This window comes from Triticum aestivum, chromosome 2A (genome assembly GCF_018294505.1).
Source record: "Triticum aestivum cultivar Chinese Spring chromosome 2A, IWGSC CS RefSeq v2.1, whole genome shotgun sequence".
NCBI lineage: Eukaryota > Viridiplantae > Streptophyta > Magnoliopsida > Poales > Poaceae > Triticum > Triticum aestivum.
The window spans coordinates 712,803,726-712,830,489 of NC_057797.1; the positions used below are offsets into that span (position 1 = coordinate 712,803,726).

Below are 26,764 nucleotides of genomic sequence, written 5' to 3' on the forward strand. Positions count from 1 at the left end.
CTAAGCCTGTGCCTCCAAAGACTGAACCTCACCTGCACCACTCATCTCTACAAGCACAGACAACTTTGCGTCTCTAGATCGTAGCACATCCATAGCCTGCCCGCAACGGACGGCCGCTGCATCGGGTCGTGGTGCACGCACCAGAGCCCTGTGACGAGTAGACGCTCCATCTGCAGCCTGTCAAACTCGCCATCCAGCCTCCGATCAGGCGCGTCGACGATCCGGTTCCGGCAAGGGTGGAGGCAGGATTTGAGCTTAAACGGGGCCGAACATGGTGATTCTCACTTAGAGGGGGCCAAGAAAGCTAATTTTGTCCAAACATCATGTCTAAACTAGACTTAAGTACAAAATCATCCTTACTGTACAATGCCATAGGGAGGCCAGGCCCCTGCTGTTCCCCCTAGCTCCGCCATTGGGTTCCGGACTTTCGGTGGTACATGCCACGGACCGAGGCCAGCAGCGCCACCGAGGCCTGATGATCTGGCCGCCTCTACGTTGGTCGCCGGCCGCAGGCGATCTTGAGGAGCACGATGCCGAAACTGTACATGTCGGACTCGGTGCTCAGCCTGCGGCTGCTGACAAACTCCGGGTCGATGTACCCGAGGGTTCCCACAACGACCTGCGTTGTCGGTGTGGCTCGGCTCAGTGGTCAACGAGGCTCGCTAGCGCGAAGTCGCCGAGCTTGGCGTTGCGCGACGCGTCGAGCATCACGTTTGCGGGTTTGATGTCGCCGTGCATGATGCACTGGTCGCATTCCGGGTGGATGAACCGCAAGGCGGAGCCCAGGCCGAGCGCGATCTTGTACCTGCAGTGACAGTGGCGGGTATAGAGCTTGGATACTGCCAACTCCGGCTCAAAAACTTTTAGATAAGATCGGTCGATGCAGAACAACAGAAGGAGGAGTACCAATCGGGCCACGTCAAGGGTCTGCCAGGACTGTAGAGATGGGTGTCAAGGCTGCCTCCGGAGACGAGCTCGTAGACAATCGGTAGTGATCTCCGGCAACGGTACCAGCCGATGAGCTGGACGATGTTGCGGTGTCTAAGACGGCTCATGATGTTGACCTCTGCCTCAAACTCCTTGCGCCCCTGCACCGTCGTCTGCTCCTCTGAGAGCGTCTTGATGGCCACATCCCGGTCTTGGTCACTCAAGTAGCCTCGGTACACCTGAGCGAAATTGTCCGTGGCGGCGTCAAGCTCACTGTTTTTTTTTGAAACGGAGACAAAAAATTTGCCTCATTCATTAATTAAGAGAGAAGAGTTTTATGGTGTTACAAGTGACCACACACATGGCATGCAGGGCCGGCCCTGAGGGGGGCAGGGGGGCGGCCGCCTCGGGCCCCCAAGATCTAGGGGCCCCCTCTCAGGTGTAATATACGTATAAAGGTAAGTATAGTAGCAGGCCATAGCTTCACGTAGAAAAAAGAAGTAGCCCAGCCCAAGAAGTAAGGTAGCAGCGAAGGCACATAAATCAGGGTACGATCATGCGGAAACAAATCAGCGTACACACGTAAATCACGTCGGCTCATTCTCTTTATATTCCATAACTATCGTGAGACATTCTCCCTCCAAAAGAAAAATAAATGATCGTGTGACGTGAGGTCATCCCTAATTCCCTTTATTCTTTGTTCTCCGCAAGCTCCAAACTCCAGATCCCAAATCGCTTAGGGGTGACTAGTCTCTGTTAGGTTGATCTCTTTTCCGTTCGAGCCGAACGGCTCGACGGGACCGTGCACCGCTGACCCCACCAACATCCCTACCAATCTAGGGTTACCGCGAGCCGATGGGAAGCTCCACTGCATCCACCCTAGCGCATACACTGTTGGGGAACGTAGTAATTTAAAAAAAAAATCCTACGCACACGCAAGATCATGGTGATGCATAGCAACGAGAGGGGGAGAGTGTGATCTACGTACCCTTGTAGATCGACAACGGAAGCGTATGGTTGATGTAGTTGTACGTCTCCACGGCCCGATCGATCAAGCACCGAAACTACGGCACCTCCGAGTTCTAGCACACGTTCAGCTCGATGACGATCCTCGGACTCCGATCCAGCAAAGTGTCGGGGAAGAGTTCCGTCAGCACGACGGCGTGGTGACGATCTTGATGTACTACCGTCGCAGGGTTTCGCCTAAGCACCGCTATAATATTATCGAGGACTATGATGGAAGGGGGCACCGCACACGGCTAAGAATATGATCACGTGGATCAACTTGTGTGTCAAGGGGTGCCCCCTGCCCCCGTATATAAAGGATCAAGGGGAGGAGGTCGGCCGGCCTCTATGGCGCGCCAAGGAGGAGTCCTCCTCCTAGTAGGAGTAGGAGGGGGAAAGAAGTGGGGAGGGAGAGGGAAAGGGGGGCGCCGCCCCCCTCTCCTAGTCCAATTCGGACCAGGGGGGAGGAGGCGCGCGGCCCACCTTTGGCTGCCCCTCTCTCTCTCCACTAAGGCCCATATGGCCCATTACTTCTCCCGGGGGGGGGGGGGGGTCCGGTAACCCTCCGGCTCTCTGGTTTTCTCCGAAATCACCCGGAACACTTCTGGTGTCGGAATATAGCCGTCCAATATATCAATCTTTATGTCTCGACCATTTCGAGACTCCTCGTCATGTCCGTGATCACATCCGGGACTCCGAACTAACTCCTTCGTCGAGGTCTCAATCTTTAGAGTTGCGTTTAATTCTATCCAATAAATTTCATCTGAGTTCAATAGTCTTCATCATAAAAGAGCCAACACAAGAAGTATCGAGCATGGTGCGAATGTTTTCAGAAAGCCGAGCATAAAAACTTTGCATAATTATTTCTCTCGAGAGCTCATGATTGGGGCATGAATATAACATTAATTTAAGCCTCCCCCAAGCTTGAGCGATGCTTTCTCCTTCGCGAGGCCAGAAATTATATATATAATTGCGATCACGATGAACAAGATGCATAGGGTAATACTTTTGATGAAATTCCAACTTCAATCTTTTATAGTTCCATGATCTTATATCATCACATAGCCTATACCATATCAATGTGTCTTCCTTCAAAGATAAAGGGAAGACCTTCTTCTTAGCAACATCATCGGGTATACCTGCAAGCTTAAATAATCCACAAACTTCATCCACATATATTAAGTGCTCATCAAGATGCTTTGTTCCATCTCCTGTAAAAGGGTTAGCTAGCAGTTTTTCCATCATACTCGAAGAAAATTCAAAAGGAGTTTCATTTTCAATAGGTTCAGTAGGTTGAGGAGCAACTCTTTGCTCTACTGGACGAGGTGAAGATACCCCGAACAAGCCCCTCAGAGAATTACTTTCCATAGTAACAAGTGACAGTAAATTTCAGCACACTATATAAATTTTTCCTTACCAAATTCCACCTACCAAAGGCGCTACACTCCCCGGCAACGGCGCCAGAAAAGAGTCTTGATGACCCACAAATATAGGGGATCTATCGTAGTCCTTTCGATAAGTAAGAGTGTCGAACCCAACGAGGAGCAGAAGGAAATGATAAGCGGTTTTCAGTAAGGTATTCTCTGCAAGTACTGAAATAAGTGGTAACAGATAGTTTTGTGATAAGATAAATTATAACGAGCAACAAGTAACAAAAGTAAATAAAGTGCAACAAAGTGGCCCAATCCTTTTTGTAGCAAAGGACAAGCCGGAACAAACTCTTATATAAGGAAAAGCGCTCCCGAGGACACATGGGAATATCGTCAAGCTAGTTTTCATCACGTTTATATGATTCGCGTTTGATACTTTGATAATTTGATATGTGGGTGGACCGGTGCTTGGGTGCTGTTCTTACTTGAACAAGCATCCCACTTATGATTAACCTCTATTGCAAGCATCCGCAACTACAACAAAAGTATTAAGGTAAACCTAACCATAGCATGAAACATATGGATCCAAATCATCCCCTTACGAAGCAACGCATAAACTAGGGTTTAAGCTTATGTCACTCTAGCAACACATCATCTACTTATTACTTCCCAGTGCCTTCCTCTAGGCCCAAATAATGGTGAAGTGTTATGTAGTCAACGTTCACATAACACCACTAGAGGCTAGACAACATACATCTTATCAAAATATCAAACGAATACCAAATTCACATGAGTGCTAATAGCAAGACTTCTCCCTTGTCCTCAGGAACAAACGTAATTACTCACAAAGCATATTCATGTTCATAATCAGAGGGGTAATAATATGCATATAGGATCTGAACATATGATCTTTCACCAAATAAATCAACTACCATCAACTACAAGGAGTAATCAACACTACTAGCAACCTACTAGCACCAATCCCGGACCTTGAGACAAGAATTGGATACAAGAGATGAACTAGGGTTTGGAGATGAGATGGTGCTGGTGAAGATGTTGATGGAGATTGCCCTCTCCCGATGAGAGGAGCTTTGGTGATGACGATGGTGATAATTTCCCCGTCCCGGAGGGAAGTATCCCCGGCAGAACAGCTCTGCCGGAGCTCTAGATTGGTTCCGCCAAGGTTCCGCCTCGTGGCGGCGGAGTCTCGTCCCGAAAAGTTTCTTCTTATTTTTTTTCTCATCGAAAGACTTCATATAGGAGAAGATGGACGTCGGAGAGCCGCCAGGGGGCCCACGAGGTAGGGGGCGCGCCCTAGGAGGGGGGGGCGCCCCCACCCTCGTGAGCAGGGTGTGGGCCCCCTGGCCTTCATCTTTGGCGAGGATTTTTCTTTATTTATTTTAAGATGTTCCGTGGAGTTTCAGGACTTTTGGAGTTGCGCAGAATAGGTCTCTAATATTTGCTCCTTTTCCAGCCCAGAATTTCACCTGACGACATTCTCCCTCCTTATGTAAACCTTGTAAAATAAGAGAGAATAGCCATAAGTATTGTGACATAAAGTGAAATAACAGTCCATAATGCAATAAATATCGATATAAAAGCATGATGCAAAATGAACGTATCACGTTGCTCAACTTAGTCTCCTGGAGACAGACCAAATGGCAAGAGGTGCTAGTGATGGTAGCCTTGACAGTTGCTCTACGGTTCGGGCAATTAAGCCCTCTCACGTTCCAGTTGAGGGTATTGATAGGTTGCACTGTCATGGATGCACAGGGGTTGCCCTTGGACTAACATGGGATAAAACATCAACACAAACAAGGTGGGATCCCAGACCCCAGTACACGGCCCGTGGCCAAATTTGAAGTACGAACACACACCCGTGTGGGACACAGCCTGAGTTACATAACCCATGGAGTGTAGTGAAGAGGTACAAACTAGACACATATAAACTAGTAGCAGCAACAGAACCCTTGTAAGCATCAGATTGGTTTACTAACATGACAACCATGGAAGCTCTAACACAGGTACTACAAGTAGTATCCGCTCAAGCGATCGCAGGCTGCGATCCCTGGCCGTCTTGCTCCAGCCCCACAGAGTCTAATGCGGCAGCACCACCATGGTCTATCAGCGCATCCTCAGCAACACTAATAGAACTGTCATCAAGCTTGAAGGAGTCCCTCATGGCCACAATCAGTTCAGGAGGGAGCTACTCCTTGAATTTCTCCATGAACGCCTCCAGGATCGAAGCAGTTACATCTTTGACCATCTTTGGTTATGGCCAGGCTGCGGCAAACCAGGCGCTCGGCCACCTTTGCCGCCGGAGCAGCCGGCGTGCGGCTGGAAGGTCGCCGGATCCGTTGCAGAGAGATGCCACCCTCCTTGGAGATTCTCATGCCCGCCAAAGTCTTTCGACGGGCCGCTGGAGGGCTTGGCCTTGGAGATGCCAAGGGCGCCTCAGGGGGAGGTTGCGTGGTTGCAGATGGCAGGAGCGCCGACTGCCTTGGATAGAAGAGTGTTGCCGGAAGCTCGAGGCAGGGCACAATGAGCTCAGCCAGGCCCGCCGGCAGGTCGTGCCCAGCATCATGGGGGCGAGCACGGGGTGGCGTAGGGGTTCGCTGTAGGTTGCCATTGCACTGGAGAGGTGGGGTTGGGGAGGCTTCAAAGCCTGAAGGCCGCAGCGGGGAGATGTCAAGGAGCAGGCGCTGCATCGTGGCCGGCGAACATAGCTCGATGAGCGCCGGGCTCAGGACCTGGGATGCCGCTGCTGCTGCATGTGCTTCGTCACGTTTCGACGCTGGCGGGGTTCGGAGCACCGTTGTAGGAGACAGTGATGGCGACGCCGGGGGAGTGCGTGCTTCCCTGGATATGCGCCTTGCAGAGGCCGGGCGCGGCTGCCTGAACGGACTGCGGCCACGCGCGAAACAGCCTAAGTCCCATTTCTCGCCGGAGTTCGATAACCGATGTGCTCTGCGTCAGCCTCTTGCCGCGTATGCAGAGCAGAAGGGCTGGCACGGTGCAAATCAAGACCAGCAAGGCCGAGCCTACCACAGCTGCTTGCATCAACCACGATGACGCGATCTTCCCGCGGAACACAACAGGCTTTTTCTTCCTCGTGGTCATCGCTCTACGGTCATATCTTCCCTCACTAGGTTGCTCTAGGAGGCTAATTGCAAGTTTGTATTCTTCGAACGCGGAAGCGAGATCAGATAAAAACCTGGCTCTGCAGTTCATTGGTGGTCTGTAGCGAGAATCCCGAGTCTCCTCAAGGATAATACACACCCAATAGTCGTCGAAACTGATTCCGCCCATGGTGGTTCCCATTGCAAGTGTGGCATCGTCACAAGAGATCACATCGGAGAGATCCCAGTCCCTGCAGTTGAATACGGCGGCGTGAGATGCGAGGCAGAAAACGGAGGATAGCACGAGCAGGATATGGATTCTTGCGTTGTAGGAAGCCATGGTGCGTAGTGTGTTCTTGTTGCTGGGTGGCTCCGTTGGCCAGAGCAAGCTTATTGATAAGAGGAGATCAGGTCACGACAGGAACTCTCCAAGAAAACGTTCTTTGGTTTACACGCTCTGTTTTATCTGTATCCGTAAACTCATGGATCGGGAGAATATATCAAGGCGGAGACTATGCTATGTAGAGACCATGCACATCTGCTTTAAGACTAGTGAGCTCTTTTAGCAACGTTCCGATACAAGGCATATATCAATGTTCTAGCCTGCTGCGATGTTTCTTGATGAGTATCCCGATTGTTTTCGTTCTGTTTCTTACCCCAGCCTGCGTGCATGTGTGAGGGGTTTTAGAAAGATTTATATCAGCATAATATCTACTCCCTCTATAAACAAATATAAGAGCGTTTAGATCACTAAGAAATATGAAAAAGTTTACATCAGTGATCTAAATGTTTTTTTTTACAGAGGGAGTAGTTGTAAGGGAGTCATCTGGCGCAGCTACTTTGGCACGGCCTGAGCGCTGTGAACAGTTTGGTTGTTCTGTTTGCCTCGTTTTTCAATAAAAATGAGGTGGGGGCGACCCCTTTGGTTAAACAAGAAGGTCGTTCGTCTTGTAATATAGACCGTTCAATTTATATCTGATGGATAAAAGCAAATTATGATAATTTTGTAAAAAAGATATTCGCACCTTTCTTCACATTTGTTGATTAAGTCTTTCCTCGTTCATCCTTATCTCTAACAACCTCATTGTTGAGCAATTAAAGAAGAAAGCCTCTCGAACGATCTGGCATGATGGCCACCTACCGGCGTCGTCCAACCAATCACCACCGCACCCCACTCCTCCTCACCTTATCTCTCCTCTTTCTCAATAAATCTTTAGTTTTTACACAGGATTACTCCGCATGGGTCAACTACAACAGGTGTTTTGTAAAAAAAAAATGCATTTTGATGTTTCGTGCAATGCACGGGCATCTTGCTAGTATATCAATGATATACCAAATATTTTCGGTATTCAAAGGACGGGCCCCATCTAATAAATTTTGAAACTACATCAATTAACTTTAAAAATGGTTTCTTAACACAATCCAAGATTCGAAGGATTCAAAGAATTTCCCGACAAAAGAAAGACTTGAAATAATTTGTAATAATTTTCAAATTTTGTTATAAACTTAATTCTAAAAAATTGAAATGCAAGTTTTACAGCTTTTAAAATGCAACTAAAATTATAGAGATTAGTATTAAATAATAAAAATAATTGTGTGAAATGTCTTTGGAATGTTCCAGAAATGATTAACATATGACTAAGTAATAAAAATGTGTACAACGTAATAATTATATCTGCAAGTTGTTCTGAAACAATAATAAATTTGGTACCTGCATGACATGTTTATAAAATTGATTGACACATGACTGTAATAATTGAAATCCGATGGAAATATATGTTAAATTGTTGTACTTAAAGTATGTTCATTAATTAATTTATAAGGTCTTTTAAAAAATCAAAAAATATTTAAAATATTAGAATAAAATATATCTTTTGTAATGTCACTGAAATAATTGAGAATTTAGGAATCAAAAAGTGTCACAAAGATATCAAATTTCTTTTGAAACTTTTTTGAAAATTACTTTTACATGTTTGAATGATTTTGGGTCTGGTAGAAGTTTATTGATAATATATTTGGAATCTACGACTTTCCACAAAAGACATTCTAAAAGTATATAAATCTATTATTTTTTTTAAAAAATATTGATAGAATGCAGGATTCAAATACTTTAACTACTTTCGCCGCAAAAATGAAGACTTAAAATAAGTGAAGATAATTTCAAATTTTGTATTCAAATTAATTTACAAAATGCAAGTTTCATGATTATTTTTTAAATGACTAAAACTATTGAAATATGTTAGAAAGAACTAAAATTTGTGTGAAATGCCTATGGAACATCCCAAACATTGATTAAAATGTGACTGGGCAACTAAAATATATAGGGAAATGTATTTATCATATTTACAAATTATTCTTAAACAATGCTTTTTTGTATGTGTATGAAATGTTTTTGAAATTGATTAAAACATGGCTGTGATAATTGAAACATGACAGAAATGTATCCAATTGTTTTGTACTCATATCAATGTTTATGAATTAGTTTGTAAAGTCATATTGAAACAATAAAAGGTGAGAAAATAATTGATAATCTTTGAATAAATATATTTTTAAATGTCACGAATGTTTGGAGGATTTTTAAGAGGTAAATACACCAGTGGTACTAGAACTTGCTATGAATGTTCATTTTAGTGCCTGAAGTTGAAAAATATGCCAAACAAGTTCTATAACTTGGCACGACAGTGCAAATACGGTGCTAATCTCATCTATAAATGTAAAGTGCGCTGACTTGACAGTGTATGTGGCTGATGTGGCATGGAGCCCACTTATAAATAAGAAACAAAATTACTATAATACTTTATATGTCTCTATGACTAATGGGTCCCGGCTGTCAGGGAACTTAAAATAAAAAATCGCTCAGGCAGGACTTGAACCTGAAACCTTGAGCTATCAAGCAGCCTGTGCTGGCCACCAAGCGCCCGCTAGAAAATATTGTCATGGAGTCTCCTAAATTTTGATGTAGTGTTGTCAAGCAGCCTGTGCTGGCCATATGCCTACTAACAGCATGTTAATTGTTCTTAAAAAAAATGTAAAAAGTCTGTAAATTATAACGGCAGCAATACAAATACAGTTCAACTATTCATGTTATAAATACTCTACACAAAACTAAAGTAACAATCTTAAAAACAAATTAAAATTTTAAACTGTTCACATATTATTTAAATATAAGCCATGCCTGTAAAAAATATTATTCACTAAACATTTTGTTATTTAGTACACTTTTAAAATTTTAATCCATCACAGTATATTCTAAATTCTTGTACTAAGTAAAAAATTTATAAACATTCATGGATTATATTTAAAATAGTGTTTTTCTAAAAAAATATGTGAATATTTTAAAAAATGCAGGAACATTTTTTAGGAAGATATTTTATTGCACGCCGTTATTTTGTGTGTGTGTGTGTGTGCATGAATATTTGTGTACCACGAGCTTATTATTTATGTACCACAAATATTCGTAACCGGCAGTGTGGCCTTGCTTATGGACTTTTTTTACAAATAATAGAGGCAGGCATTAGCTTTAGGTAACCCGATCAATTCCTATCTGGCACCATTTTTTATTTTAGTTTCCCTGATAGACGGGGCCCACTAGCCATGCAAACACTTAACGTATACGGATGGAATTAGCATCATATTTTTATGTTTGTGTCAAGTTTTATAAATAGTTCGGCGTATTTTCAAATTCGAGCACTAAACTAAACATCCATGGCAAATTCAAACACCACTGGTATATTACCGTAATGAAAACAATGCTAAAAATATATCAAGCTTCTTTTGAAAATTATTTTTTTTAATATAAAAATATCACTTCTAGATGCAGTAACATGCGTAGACAGACCATACTCAACCTAAAGTGACATACGCATCCAATGAACACACATTAGTTCATAAATACTCTGCATCCAAACAAATCTCGCACATTTCACCAAGACGAAACCAACATGAATGTCAGCACAAGAAAACCATGTGGCTAGCAAAAAGAGTAAAATTTGATTACTAAGAGCATCTCTAGCCGATCCCCTAAACAATATAAAAGTAAACAGCTAAATAAAGTTAGTGAAGTAAAATTTACTTCTTTATAGGTTGCCGGACCTAGCCGATTCCCTAAATATAGTGAAGTGAAAAAATTAGCATAAGTTTTTCTATCCTAGCCACAGGAACTTCGAACACTTACACAATATATCATCAAGCACTCAAATTTTTGAAGATAAACATGCACAACATATAAACCATTCACAAGCATAAAGTCATCACTTCACCGATCAAGTTTGATCCAAAATCATCACAACATAGCATGTTTTATGTTGCCGATTGAAGCTAACCAATGGCATGCACGAACACGAACTCAAACACCTTTCTTACCAAAGAAACCACCACCATACACATGCTCACCATCATCATCACCACCATCCTATCAACTCACATCACCGCCACCATCCTCCCGGCCACCACCCTCTCGGCCGCTGCAATCACCACCACCACCATTCCGAAGAAAGACCTCCATTGAGGTAAAGATCTCCCCACAAGTGAGCTCTCAATACTTTCTTGCGGTATCATCCATTGTGGTTGGGTCCACGAACATGATAGCAAGACTTCGGCTTTCTTGGGATCATGAAGTATCTCCTCAAGTGCAAGTTTAGGCTCCTACGTCTTCAACTTTCTCTCCTCGGCCACCAACTTAGATTTTCATCTCTCTTTCTCCAACATCTTGAACTCATCCCACGCCGAATCATCATTGAGATAATCAAGCCCGAGACACCTCTAAATACGCCGATTTGGTCGTGTTCATCTCCGCACTAGGGCAACAACAACAATAAAACTCCATCATCATCGGCCACCAACAATCACCGCAAAAAACATCGGCTGAAATGATTTTTTTTACCTCGTAGGCATTTCCGTGAGCACTTGGCAGTCGCAACCCTTATTGTCGGCTGCGGTAGCTGGACGCGATGAAGCACTGGCTGTATAGGTGGCCGGAGACGCCATACGAGCCACCGGACAGGGAAGAGGGGCCGGAGTGGCCTTCTTCTTTGTGGCCTCCTCGGCAAGGGCCAACACCGCGGTTGTCAGTTTCCTAGGTCGCTTGCCGCCGACGGGAGCTGTGGAAGGGCGGCCTACCGTCCTTCGAGAGGTAGTGGCCACCCTCCCGGTCTTGGTACCAGCGGTGGTTGATGCGTCTCCAACGTATCTATAATTTTTGATTGTTCCATGCTATTATATTATCTGTTTTGGATGTTTAATGGGCTTTAATACATACTTTTATATTATTTTTTGGACTAACCTATTAACCGGAGGCCCAGTGCCAGTTTCTGTTTTTTTGCCTATTTTAGTGTTTCGCAGAAAAGGAATATCAAACAGAATCCAAATGGAACAAAACCTTCACGAGGATCTTTATTGGAACAAACACAACCCATGAGACTTGGAGTACAAGTCCGGAAGCCCGGAAGCTTCCATGAGGCAGGGGGCACGGCCCCCACCCTCGTGGGCCCCATGGAGCTCCACCGACGTACTTCTTTCACCTATGTGTACTCTTATGCCCTAAAAACATCCAGGGGAGCCACGAAACCACTTTTCCACTGCCACAACCTTCTGTATCCGTGAGATCCCATCTGGGGGCCTTTTCCGGCGATCTGCAGGAGGGGGATTCGATCACGGAGGGCTTCTACATCAACACCATAGCCTCTCCAATGATGTGTGAGTAGTTTGCCACAGACCTTCGGGTCCATAGTTATTAGCTAGATGGCTTCTTCTCTCTCTTTGGTTCTCAATACAAAGTTCTCCTTGATGTTCTTGGAGATCTATTCGATGTAATATTCTTTTGCGGTGTGTTTACCCAGATCCGATGAATTGTGGATTTATGATCAAGTTTATCTATGAACAATATTTGGTTCTTCTCTGAATTCTTATATGCATGATTTGATATCTTTGCAAGTCTCTTCGAATTATCGGTTTAGTTTGGCCTACTAGATTGATCTTTCTTGCAATGAGAGAAGTGCTTAGCTTTGGGTTCAATCTTGCGGTGTCCTTTCCCAGTGACAGTAGGGGCAGCAAGGCACGTATTGTATTGTTGCCATCGAGAATAAAAAGATGGGGTTTATATCATATTGCTTGGGTTTATCCCTCTACATCATGTCATCTTGCCTTAAGCATTACTCTGTTCTTACGAACTTAATACTCTAGATGCATGATGGATAGGGGGCGATGTGTGGAGTAATAGTAGTAGATGCAGAATCGTTTCGGTCTACTTAACACAGACGTGATGCCTATGTTCATGATCATGCCTAGATATTCTCACAACTATGCGCTTTTCTATCAATTGCTCGGCGGCAATTTGTTTACCCATCGTAATACATGCTATCATGAGAGAAGCCACTAGTGAAACCTATGGCCCTCGGGTCTAATTTATATCATATAAGTTTCGGATCTACAATTCTAGTTTACTATTTATTTTATTTTGCAATCTTTACTTTTCAATCTATACAATAAAAATACCAAAAATATTAATCTTATTTTCTTTATTAGATCTCTTCTTTGCAGGTGGCCATCAAGGGATTGACAACCCCTTTATCACGTTGGTTGCAAGGTTCTTGATTGATTGTGCAGGTGTAAGTGCATCTAGTGCCCCTTAGTGATTTTGGTGTATTGAAGACTTATAGGTTAAGGGACTAATGTGTTTGTGAGTGTACACGGGTCTATAAGTCTATGAGGAGTTTGATATTTACAGAGAAAGTCGACCCCTAAATGAAGTTCTTCGACTGAAGACTTTGGATTTGCTGAAGACTTTCTGAAGACTTTGAAAGTGAAGAAGTTGGTGTGACCCTGAAGACTTGGTATTCATTTGAGGAACATGAAGCGTGAAGATTTTTGTTTTCGTAATTTCATTTTCTATTTCTTGAGTCATAGGAAACACCGTACGGTTAAAGGGGGTCGAGGAAATACTAAGGAAAAATTTCCATGTGATGCTCAACTCAAAATCCTACACCTACCAATCCCTTCGAGTGAAGCCATTGGAAATCCCATACAGTCCAGTCATATTCTTCAGTGACAGAGACGAAGTTCTTCTGGTCTCTGAGGAATTTGTTCTGACTGAGGAGTTAGGAATTCGCCAGTGCGGATTGCCTACACAGTGAGGAACATGATAGCCCTGAGGATTTTGCTACTCAAAATTCCGACCGTTGCTGTGCTATGCGCCAGCTGTCCCAAAATATCTATCACCTAACAGTCATATCATTGAAGGGCATTTATGTCTTGTCATGTCGGGCTGCTCCGTAGGCTATAAATAGCCGCCCGGCCCCTACAACCACTAGTTGGTTGGCTGCTCCGAGAGAAACTAACACTTGTCATTTGAGAGCAAGCCATCCTCCGAGGACTTTGAGCGAAAATCATCAAGTGAGGAAAACCCAAACCCAAACACCTACAAACCCCAAGTGATTGAGCATCACTGAAGAGATCGATCCTGCGTGGATCCGACGCTTGTTACCTTTGAAGACTGTGCTTCTTCTAGACGGTTAGGCGTCAAGGTCTAGAGCATCCAAGAGGAATTGTCGCCGAGTGACCAAGTTTGTGAAGGTTCGGAAGTCACCTGAAGACTTACCATGAGTGATTGGGCGAGGTCTGTGTGACCTTAGCTCAAGGGGAATACGGTGAGGACTGAGTGTCCTGAGCTGTGTGTTCAGAACTGGGTGTCCGGGACTGTGTGTCCTCAGGTTTAAATACCTAGCCGCCCTAACCAGATGTACAACTAAGACAACAGTTGGAGCTGCTCTACCAAACCTTTGTCTTCACCAAGCTTACTGGTTCTATTTCCTCAACTCTTTCATTTCCTCATAACTGTGTTGAGTGCTTGTTCATATCTGTGCTTGAAGACTTTGACTGAAGATTTTCTCAAATTCCTTAGTTCAATTTCTTCAGTCTGTTTGTCTTCATCCTATGTTATCCTGTGCTTACACTTCCTGTACTCTGTGCTTGTCTTCATTTCTTCATGATGACTATGCTTGTGTTCTGTTATGTTTACTTTTGAGTACTTATTCCGCTGCTAGTAGTTCTTCGCTAAGGAATTTCCTCACCTGTAAATTCCTCAGTGAAGATAAAAATCACCTATTCACCCCCTCTAGTCGATATAACGCACTTTCAATTGGTATCAGAGCAAGGTACTCCCTTGTTCTGTGTGATTTTGGTTTAACCACCTAGAGTTTAGTTATGTTGACCGCAGGTATGAAGAAAGTGGCATGCCCCATCTTTGACGGTCACGAGTATCCCAAGTGGAAGGCCATGATGAAGAAGCGCCTCATGGCGATGAACAGCGAGCTGTGGACCGTCACTGAGATTGGTCTGACCGATCTGTGCAAGATGGCGGAAGCTGATGACATTCGCAAGTACACTCTTCTCAACCTCACGGCGAAGCATGTCATCTGCTCCTGTCTGTCTCAAAATCAGTTCAGGAGTATCATGCATCTCGATCATGCGAAGCTTATCTGGGACCGTCTCTCTGAGGTCTATGAAGGTCATCGAACATGTCATGATCCTTGGTTTGAGGACTTCAAGGAATCTCTCAAAGCGATGACATTCAAACCAGAATCATCATCTTTTGCATCGTGCCTTATGGCAAAAGATGCTAAGGTAACTGAATGCTACCTATCCGAGTCTAGTGATGATGAATCTGGTGATGAGTTTGGACCCAGCTATGTCAAACTTGCTTCCCTTGCCACTAAACAACAAAGAGCTTTGGAAAAAGTTCAATACATGCTAAATAAGAGCGATGATATGTTGGGTGAAGAAATGGATCAGTCAAAAGCTTTGGCTAAAAGTATTCAGAGACATCATACTAAGTATGACACCCTTCAAGATCAACATAACACTCTTTTATTTGATCATGAGAAGCTTTCTTATGAATTTCTTCAAAGAAAACAAGATCTTGAAAAGGTAAGAGTGAGTTATGAAGATCTCCAGAAGGAGCGCGATTCATTACTTGCTCAACAAATCAACGCTTTTCAAGAAGAATTTGTTCCTCCATGCTTAAAGTGCATTGAACGTGAAACTGCTAATTCTTCACCAGAATGTTCAAATGCTGCTAATGTTTCAAATTCTTCACATGCCTCTACTATCACCAATTCCTCATCTGAGGACACTGCTAGTATCACTGACGATGCAGGGCTGAAGGAATTGTACATGAGAGGCATGTACAAAAGCCTCAAAGGGCATCAGACTCTTTGTGATGTGCTTAAAAAGCAGATCCTCAACAAGAACCCTAGGAAAGAGGGTATTGCCTTTGAGAGAAAACTTAATGCTGATGGTACATATTGGAAGCCTAAGCAGTACCCCAAAACTACATGGGTTGCTGCAAAGGGACCTCCAGTTGATCCATCTAACTTATCTGGATTTGCATGTGAATCTCCTCGTTCTGATGATGAGTCATTTGACTCCAACTATAAACTGTTCAAAAATCAGAATGGTGAAGTATTTGCTAGATATGTTGGCACTAACTGCAGGAACGGTTCCCCTATGAAGAAAATCTAGGTTCCCAAAAAGTGCCTTGAAAACCTTCAGGTGAATGTCCTCAGGACACCTCCTGTGAAGAATAGGAACCCCAGAGCAAATTCTTCATATGTACCAAATTCGTCATATGGATCCAAGTCCTCATACGGACCAAACTCCACACGAGGATCAAATTCCTCAAAAGGATCAAAATCCTCATACGAATATCATCGTGCTAACAACTCTGTTTCGTAGGGAAGAGCTAAGGGCTATGAATATGAGCGTTATTCTTCTAATCATCATGTTCATAAGTCCTCGAAGAATTTCTCTGCTTATTCATATGCTTATCCTAACTCCTCTTATGTGAAACGAAATGGACTAGCTTCTATGCCACCTTTCTCGTATGGAGCTCATAGAGTGATGAACTCTTTGCCACCCCTTCAGATGTGGGTGGTGAAGAAAAGGAACTAACCCTTTCTGCAGGGTCAGGTCTCCAGACGTACGTAATCGTCTGAAAAATTTGCTGGAGACCTGAGTATGCCTGAAAGGACGCTGGCTAATCATGAAGAAATGAACTTTCATTTCTCACGTCCTCATACTTCTTTATCTGTTCTATTGCTTGATGAAATTAATTTGATAAATTGATGTCATATTCTTCACTTGTAACGCCCTCGATGCGGCTATATCTCCCACGTGTCGAAGCACGACTTAGAGGCATAACCGCATTGAAAGCAATGTCGCAAGTAAGGTAATCTTCACAACATCCCATGTAAATAAATAAAGGGGAAAGGATACATAGTTGGCTTACACTCGCCACGTCACACAAATACATAAATAAGTCATTACATTCATCCAATACACTCAAGGTCCGACTACGGAACCAAAATAAAGATCAACCCCCAAATGCGACAAAGTCCCCGATCGCCCCAACTAGGCATCACTACTGATCATCTGGGAAAGATACATAGTAACGACGAGAGTCTTCATTGAACTCCCACTTGAGCTCGGTCATAACATCTGGAGCGATATCATCGGTCATAACACGTAGTAACAAGCATGACAAAAGTGCAAAAGATTACTGGTTATAGACTTAGTGAAATTAACAGCATGCCAGGAATTTATCATTAGGAAGCAATGTTTAGAGCACGAAAACTACATGCTACAGGAACATATCAGGGCAAAGAAAGACATGGCATGAAGCTACTCAAAGCATATAAGAAAAGTCCCTTAGTGACCATGAGCCAAAAGGGATCAGAAAATACAATTGCAAGCATGTGAACATAGCAAAACATAAACAGATTCAGATTTAGTGAAAAAACTGGAGCATGGCAAAACAGATAACGAGTAGGCATGTTTACGAGCTCGATGCACTCACTACGAGGCATTTTATGACAAGCTAAGCATACACCCAGCAAATAGACATGACATAGAAGCTAGACATGGCAAGAACAATATCATAGCATGCCCGGATCAACAACAACAAGCTTGGCAAAATTGCAAAACATGTTAACAATCTGCCAGGAACATTTTATAGCAAAAGTAGAGCTCGATTGACTCAAGCTAGGGTGTTCCATAATTTCAAACAAAGACATGGATGGATAGACCAATACAATATCTACAAAACATCCTTACTGATCATGCTCAAAAGAGGCACGGATCACTAGAAAACAACATGAACATATGGCATAAAAATAATGATAGGGCAAGGACTTGTGAAATTCTAAGTCCCTGAAATCAGCATCATTGAGTAAGCTACTTTGCATGCTTGTGCTAGTCACCACAAAGATCACAAAAATAAATGGCATACACCCTGTAAAGATGGCATGGCATACTTCAAAACACATGTAGAGCTCATGATCATAGCATGCACACATTAATCATGGCAAAAATGACAAAAGGGCATTTGCTGAAACAGATCTGAAACTATGATCACATAGCCCTCTTCCAACAGTATTTCGGGCACCAATATGAGCTCAAATGAAAATGATGCAATGAGATGAAATGATGTACTCTTCGAGACGAACATTTTGATATGCTACACGCACGAATCGGAGCCACGATGAGGAAGTTATGGCATGGCAAAGTATGCAAAAATGCTAGGGTTTCATGGGAAAAAGTCAACCGAGATTTCGAATCTGAGATCCAGATCCAGCCGATGCACTGTAGCAGTCCGAGGATGAGGTCGCCGTAAATGGCCGCGGTGGTGGCCGGACTTGTCACCAGAGTTGGTCGAAGATGGCGGAGCTCGCCGGAGCTGGCTGGAGGAGGACGAAGAGGTCGCCGGGCGGCGAGGCGCGGCTCCCACGGTGGTGGTCGGTGCACGGGGCGGCAGGCGCTGATGCACGGGGCGGCGACGGTCGGGTTCCGGCGAGGTGGCCGGCGATGGGGCGGCGTGACGGCGAAGCAGCGTCGGGCGGCGGCACAGACGAAGGAGGAGGCGGCACAGTGAGGAGAGGAGGCGCGGGCGCGCGCGGGCTCTCGGTGGCCCGGCGTGGGCTTCGCGGGCCTCAAGCGGCGGTGGGAGGCGGCCGGGGGCCACATGGCAGCGTGCCACTGGTTGCGGGCGGTGGCGCTGCGGTGTGCGGCGCGGTTCGGGCAATGTCCGGCGCGCTGCGAGGAAAAAGACTAGGGTTAGGGGAAGAAGAGACCCGGGATTTGTGGAAGGGTCTATTTATAGAGGTAGAGGGAGTTAGGAAGCTCCAAATGAGGTGCGGTTTGCGGCCACGCGATCGTGATCAAACGCTCTAGATGATGGAGGAGGTTTAGGTGGGTTTTGAGCCACTTTGGAGGGGTGTTGGGCTGTAACACACACGAGGCCTTTTGGTCCCTCGGCTAACCGTTGGAGTATCAAACGAAGTCCAAATGGCATGAAACTGGACAGGCGGTGTACCGGTAGTAAACCAAGGCCGCATGACAAGTCTCGGTCCAATCCGAAAATGTTTAACACCCGCACACGAGAAGAGGTAGAATGGGACACCGGAGGACATAGGAGCGCCGGAATGCAAAACGGACAACGGGGAAGATGCTCGAATGCATGAGACGAACACGTATGCAAATGCAATGCACATGATGGCATGATATGACATGCATGACAAAGAGAAAACACACGGAGACAAAAACCCAACAACGAGGAAATAATATAACTTAGTTCCAGAAACGGCAAGAGTTGGAGTAAAAATAAGGTAGGTTACATCCGGGTGTTACAACACTCCACCACTACGAAAGGTTCTCGTCCCGAGATCTAGGACTGGAAAAACTCCGGGTACTCAGAACGGAGGTGATCCTCGCGTTCCTAGGTGGCTTCACGGTCGGAATGATGTGACCACTTGACTTTGAGGAATTTGATTGACTTGTTGCGAGTCTTGCGCTTAGTTTCTTCAAGAATAGCAACTGGGTGCTCATGATAAGACATGTCTTCTTGGAGATCAATGTCTTTGAAGTTGACGGTGCGGTCAGGGGTCTTGAAACACTTGCGGAGTTGAGAGACATGAAACACGTCGTGCACGTTTGCAAAGTTGGAGGGAAGATCAAGTTGATAGGCGAGATCGCCTCTCTTGCTGACGATCTTGAAAGGACCCACATATCTAGGGGCAAGCTTCCCTTTGATACCGAATCGATGAGTACCTTTCATTGGAGAGACGCGGAGGTAGACATGGTCTCTGATCTCGAAAGCCAAGTCACGATGCTTGCTATCATAGTAACTCTTCTGGCGCGATTGCGTGGCCTTGAGATTATCACGAATGACTTTGCACATCTCTTCTGCCTCTGTGATCAAGTCTTTGCCAAGAAGTTGACGTTCACCAGTCTCTGACCAGTTAAGAGGAGTACGACACTTCCTGCCATAGAGAATTTCAAATGGGGCCTTGCCCGAACTCGCTTGGAAGCTGTTGTTGTAGGAGAACTCGGCATATGGAAGACAATCTTCCCACTTCATACCGAAAGAGATGATGCAAGCCCTGAGCATATCTTCGAGAATTTGATTGACTCGCTCGACTTGGCCACTAGTTTGAGGATGAAAAGCTGTGCTGAAACGGATGTTGGTGCCCATGGCCTTCTGAAAAGAATCCCAGAACTTAGAGGTGAAGATGCTGCCATGATCTGAGGAAATCAACTGCGGAATGCCGTGCAGAGAGACAATCCGGGAGGTATATAGCTCTGCCAACTGAGCTGTTGTGATGGATTCTTTGATAGGATGGAAATGAGCCACTTTAGTGAGTTTGTCGATGACAACGAAGATAACATCATTGCCACGCTTGGAATTTGGAAGTCACGAAGTCCATCTCAATATGGTCAAACTTCCATTCTGGAATGGCAAGAGGTTGGAGGAGACCAGCTGGTCATTGGTGTTCTGCCTTCACTCTTCTGCATACATCACACTCGTTCATGAACTGAGCAATCTCGCGCTTCATTCAAGTCCACCAATATGACTGCTTGAGTTCATGGTATATCTTTGTACTTCTAGGGTGGATAGAGAGGAGTGAATTGTGAGCCTCGTTCATAATGACTTTACGAAGGTCACCTTTAGGCACAACAATGCGATCCTTGAAGAATAGAGTATCCTTGTCATCAAGACGATAGCACTTGTACTTGGGTTGACTCTTGGCAATCCCAATCTTCACCTTCTTCACCATAGCATCAAGAAGTTGATCCTCGCGAATCTGATCTTCCAAAGTAGGAGAGACTTGGAGGTTGGCGAGGAAACCTTGAGGAACAACTTGCATATTGAGTTTGCGGAAAGCTTCACAAAGCTCGGGTTGGTAAGGCTTGAGAATCAAACTGTTGCAGTAAGCCTTCCTGGTCAATGCGTCGGCAATTACATTGGCATTGCCTGGAGTATATTCGATACTCGGATTATACTCTTGAATCATTTCGACCCAACGAGTCTGCCTGAGGTTGAGATTAGGTTGAGTGAAGATGTACTTGAGACTCTTGTGGTCAGTGAAGATGTCCACTTTTCGTCCCAATAAGAGATGTCTCCAAGTTAAAAGAGCATGCGCAACTGCCGCCAACTCGAGGTCATGAGTGGGGTAGTTCTTTTCATTGGGCTTCAACTGGCGAGAGGTATAAGCCACAACTTTCTTCTCTTGCATCAACACTGCACCAAGACCTTGAAGGGAAGCATCACAGAAGACCTCGAACGGTTTGGATTCACCGGGAGGAGTCAGAACTGGAGTAGTGACTAACTTCTCTTTCAGGGTGTTGAAAGCGATGTCACATTCAGGAGACCAAACATACTTGACGTGCTTTTGGAGAAGGTTTGAAAGAGGCTTCGCGATCTTAGAGAAGTTCTCAATGAACCTTCGACAATAGTTTGCGAGCCCAAGGAAGCTGTGGAGTTGCTTCACGTTCTGAGGTGGTTCCCAATTCACAATTGCAGACACCTTCTCAGGATTCACCGCTATGCCCTTGGCAGAGATGATATGCCCAAGGTAGAGAACCTCATCGAGCCAAAACTCGCACTTTGAAAACTTGGCATAGAACTGATGTTCTCTGAGCTTATCCAGCACCAAATGCAAGTGCTTGGCATGATCCTCCTTGTTCTTGGAAAGGACCAAAATGTCATCGAGGTAGACCAAGACGAAGTCATTTGTGTAGGCGTTGAAGATGAAGTTCATCATGCGAGAGAAAGTCGGAGGAGCGTTGACAAGGCCGAAAGACATGACAGTGTATTCATATGAACCATAGTTTGTTCTGAATGCTGTCTTGGGGATATCTTGTGCACGAATGCGAATCTGATGATAGCCCATACGGAGATCATGCTTGGAGAATACTTGAGCACCTTTGAGTTATTCAAACAGCTCATTGATGTTGGGAAGTGGGTACTTGTTCTTTATAGTCTTCTTGTTCAATGGATGGTAGTCGACACAAAGTCGATCCGTTCCATCCTTCTTCTTTACAAAAAGAACTCCACAACCCCACGGAGAAGAACTTGGTCGGATGACACCCATTTGCTCTTGAATATCGAGTTGCTTCTTCAGCTCTTTCAACTCTTCAGGTCCAAGCTTGTAAGGACGTTTGCAAACAGGTTCCGTGCCAGGCTCAAGATCGATGACGAATTCAACTGGCCGGTGCGGAGGCATTCCTGGAAAGACGTCTTGATATTCGCAAACGACTGGAATTTGAGAGATGGCATCCAGCTCTCCTTTCTAATTGAGAGAAAATGGTCAAATGGTATCGTCATTAGTGGCAAAGACGATTACATCCTCAGACGAATGAGTCAATTGAATCTGCCTGACAGCACAATCAAGCTGAGCCTTGTGCTTAGAAAGCCAGTCCATTCCAAGAATAAGATCGATATCCGAGTTACCAAGGACCATTGGAGAAGCCAGAAACTTGAAATCACCCATCATGATAGAAACATCCAGGACTATCGAGGTAGCCCTCATAGACTTAGCCGGAGAAACCACTCCCATAGGTTTACCCAACATTTGTGAAATGAAGTCATGCTTGGAAACAAATGATCTTGACATGAAACAATGTGATGCACCAGTATCAAAAAGGACTTTTGCAGGAGTAGAGTTAACTGGAAAGTTACCCATGATGGCATCTGACGAGTCCTCTACGCTAGCTGCATTCAACAAGTTGACCTTGGCGTGCTTGGGGTTATGCTTGACCACTGCATTGCTAGCAGATCTCACAGGAGGAGGAGGAAGACGCCTCTGATTGAAGCATTTGTTGGCATAGTGACCCTTCTACTGACACTTGTTGCACGTGACCTCCGAGAGCGGACGGTGATATGGAGCACTTGATCTTGAGCTTGAGACGAAGTCTTGTTCTGAAAGCCAGGGTTGGGTGGGTGGGAAGATCCATTGCCACCTTTGCTCTTCTGCTGATAAGGCTGATGGAACGGAGGAGGAGACAACCAATACTTTTGCTGCTTAGAAGCCACTTGAGTTGAGGAAGAAGGAGTTGCATCTCTGACTCGCTTCTTGGAAGCATCGCACTTGAGTTGAGCAGTCTCTTGCTTCATTGCCATATTGTAGAACTCATCGTACTTCTTCGGCTCAAAAAGGACGAGAGCTAGTTGGAGATCTTCTCTGAGGCCACCCCTGAACTAATAAATCATGCTCTTCTTGTCAGGGACGTCCTGCTTGGCGAAACGAGCGAGCCTCTGGAACAGAATGTTATACTGGTAATCAGACAAGCTGCCTTGCTTCAGGTTGCGGAATTCCTCATGCTTGCTTTCAACAACACTCTGAGGAATGTGATGAGCTTTGAAGTCTTGATGGAATTCATCCCAGGTAATCACACAGCCTCCTCTGGAATCTTTGTATTGCTGAAACCATTCTGCAGCTTGGTCTTTGAGTTGGAAGGAGGCAAACTTGACAAAGTTCTCAGGCCTGACGTTACTGCACTCGAAATGCTTGCATATATCCACGAGCCAATCATCAGCGTCTGAGGCCTCGACATAGTTGCTGAAGGTCTTTGGCTGGTTAGTGAGGAACTGGTTGAGTGTAGCAAATTGATTCTGATTGTTGCCATGGCCATGATTCCCTTGGTTGCGCTCTTGTAGAATTTGCATGATTAGCTGCATGTTTGCATTGGTAGCGGCCATCATAGCTTGCCATGCCTCCGGAGGTGGAGGTGGTGGTGGCGGATCCTGATTCTGATTCTGACCCTTAGCAGGAGCCATCCTGAAGAGGGTGACATCCGTTAGCATATTGAAAGACAAATATTGAAGCTGAATCCAACGGATAGAAATTGCAACGTAAAGTCTTCGCATCCGAACAAAATGAACGAATGCATTCCAATCGAAATGGTCACATTTCCATAAATTGAGAAGCCACTTAGATAGAGGTAGAAGAATAAAACAACAAGGTACGGACAAGAACAAATACTTGGTGAAGATTACCCAATCCCAAACCAAATATCCGCGGAAGAAGAACTAGAACTACATTAATTCCCACCTATGAAACTCCCGAACCATTCCGGTTATGCAATCAGGTGTTGGGGATACATGGGAAGTATAATATCTCACCCAAAGCTAGCAAAACCTACATCCAGCTGTATCCATCCTTCAACACATAACCAAGAAACCTTCGGAAATCATTTACCTCAACCTTCGAAAAGCATTCGTTATACGAGTTATGGCAATACTCCCGAACTCCCGCCCCAGTACTGGGTGGCGTCGAGGTTATCTCACCAACAACTGCATAAAAGAGATTTTCGATGTCGGCGAAACACAGGTATTCCAGAATTGCAACGATAAAATTGTGACGACAACACCTCGGAGCTCAACTCCCCGGGACACTGCCACAACCCCTAAATGTCAAGAGGCACCAAGAACAATGTTCTCGTCACAAAACCATCGGAACGATTCCAAGATACCCGCGTGATCCTAAAAAAATTAGTGAAATTTGAGAAGAGAAGAGTCAAAACTCTATGTCAGGATGCCTCACCAGAGTGACGAAGGGACTGAGGAGTAAAAAGAATTCCTAACTCTCCGACATATATAATTCCTAAAAGACTCAAAACATTTTTCTAGACTCAACAACGACAACGATTCGATCAAGCAGGGGGCTCCTAAGGTCGGGGAAGGCTCTGATTACCAACTTGTAACGCCCTCGATGCGACTATATCTCCCACGTGTCGAAGCACGACTTAGAGGCATAACCACATTGAAAGCAATGTCGCAAGTAAGGTAATCTTCACAACATCCCATGTAAATAAATAAAGGGGAAAGGATACATAGTTGGCTTACACTCGCCATGTCACACAAATACATAAATAAGTCATTACATTCACCCAATACACTCAAGGTCCGACTACGGAACCAAAATAAAGATCAACCCCCAAATGCGACAAAGTCCCCGATCGCCCCAACTGGGCACCACTACTGATCATCTGGGAAAGACACGTAGTAACGACGAGAGTCTTCGTCGAACTCCCACTTGAACTCGGTCATAACATCTGGAGCGGTATCATCGGTCCCTGCAAAGTTCTCAGAGCTGACTTGATCCTCGTAAGCGTACTCAACGGGCTCCTCGTTCACGTACTCGTCTCTCGGCTCTACCCAAGCAAGAACAACAAACAAAATAAACACAATCAACCACGTGCAATGCTCAAGCAACATGATGCAAACATGGTATGATATGCGGGATGCGATATGTGATGCATATGCATGATTTGGAAAGGAATGATTGAACCTAGCCTCAACTTGGAAAACCAAGAGTGCCACTGGAAAGAGTAGTTGATTTCGGTCGAAACCGATATAAATATCACCGGAATCGGATGCACGGTTTGGAAATGGCAAGCAAAACAAATATGGCACCGGTCTGCGATTAACAGCAAGTAGCCTCCTAAATGCATCAAGATAAAAAAGCTACTGCACTCAAACATGGCAACCAAATACATGGCAGGGATTCACTCATAATGCTTGACAAAAGATTAACACTGAGCTACAGCTAAATCACTCATTAACAGGTTCAAACAAGCATGACAAAAGTGCAAAAGATTACTGGTTATAGACTTAGTGAAATTAACAGCATGTCAGGAATTTATCATCAGGAAGCAATGTTTAGAGCACGCAAACTACATGCTATAGGAACATATCATGGCAAAGCAAGGCATGGAATGAAGCTACTCAAAGCATATAAGAAAAGTCCCTTAATGACCATGGGCCAAAAGGGATCAGAAAATACAATTGCAAGCATGTTAACATAGCAAAAACATAAACAGATTCAGACTTGGTGAAAAAACTAGAGCATGGCAAAACAGATAACGAGTAGGCATGTTTACGAGCTCGATGCACTCATTATGAGGCATTGCATGACAAGCTAAGCATACACCCAGCAAATAGACATGGCATAGAAGCTAGACATGGCAAGAACAACATCATAGCATGCCCGAATAAATAACAACAAGCTTGGCAAAATTGCAAAACATGTTAACAATCTGCGAGGAACATTTTATAGCAAAAGTAGAGCTCGATTGACTCAAGCTAGGGTGCTCCATAATTGCAAACAAAAACATGGATGGATAGACCAATACAATATCTACAAAACATCCTTACTGGTCATGCTCAAAAGAGGCATGGATCACTAGGAAACAACATGAACATATGGCATAAAAATAATGACAGGGCAAGGACTTAGTGAAACTCTAAGTCCCTGAAATCAGCATCATTGAGTAAGCTACTTTGCATGCTTGTGCTAGTCACCACAAAGATAACAAAAATACATGGCATACACCCCTGTAAAGATGGTATGGCATACATCAAAACACATGTAGAGCTCACGATCATAGCATGCACACATTAATCATGGCAAAAATGACAAAAGGGCATTTGCTGAAACAGATCTGAAACTATCATCACATAGCCCTCTTCCAACAGTATTTCAGGCACCAATATGAGCTCAAATGAAAATGATGCAATGAGATGAAATGATGTACTCTTCGAGACGAACACTTTGATATGGTACACGCACGAACCGGAGCCACGATGAGGAAGTTATGGCATGGCAAAGTATGCAAAAATGCTAGGGTTTCATGGGAAAAAGTCAACCGAGATTTCGAATCTGAGATCCAGATCCAGCCGATGCACTGTAGCAGTCCGAGGATGAGGTCGCGGGAAATGGCCGCGGTGGTGGCCGGACTTGTCACCGGAGATGGCGGAGCTGGCCGGAGGAGGACGGAGAGGTCGCCGGGCGGCGAGGCACGGCTCCCGCGGTGGTGGTCGGTGCACGGGGCGGCGGTGGTCGGGTTCCGGCGATGGGACGGCGTGACGGCGAAGCGGCGTCGGGCGGCGGGGTGGACGAAGGAGGAGGCGGCGCGGTGAGGAGAGGAGGCGAGGGCACGCGCGGGCTCTCGGGGGCCCGGCGTGGGCTTCGCGGGCCTCGGGCGGCGGTGGAAGGTGGCCGACGGCCACAT

The 26,764-nt window shown here is 44.9% G+C and overlaps 1 pseudogene; it reads right to left on the minus strand.

Moving 5' to 3' along the window:
* Nucleotides 1-26,764, minus strand: LOC123191889 (probable kinase CHARK; annotated as a pseudogene).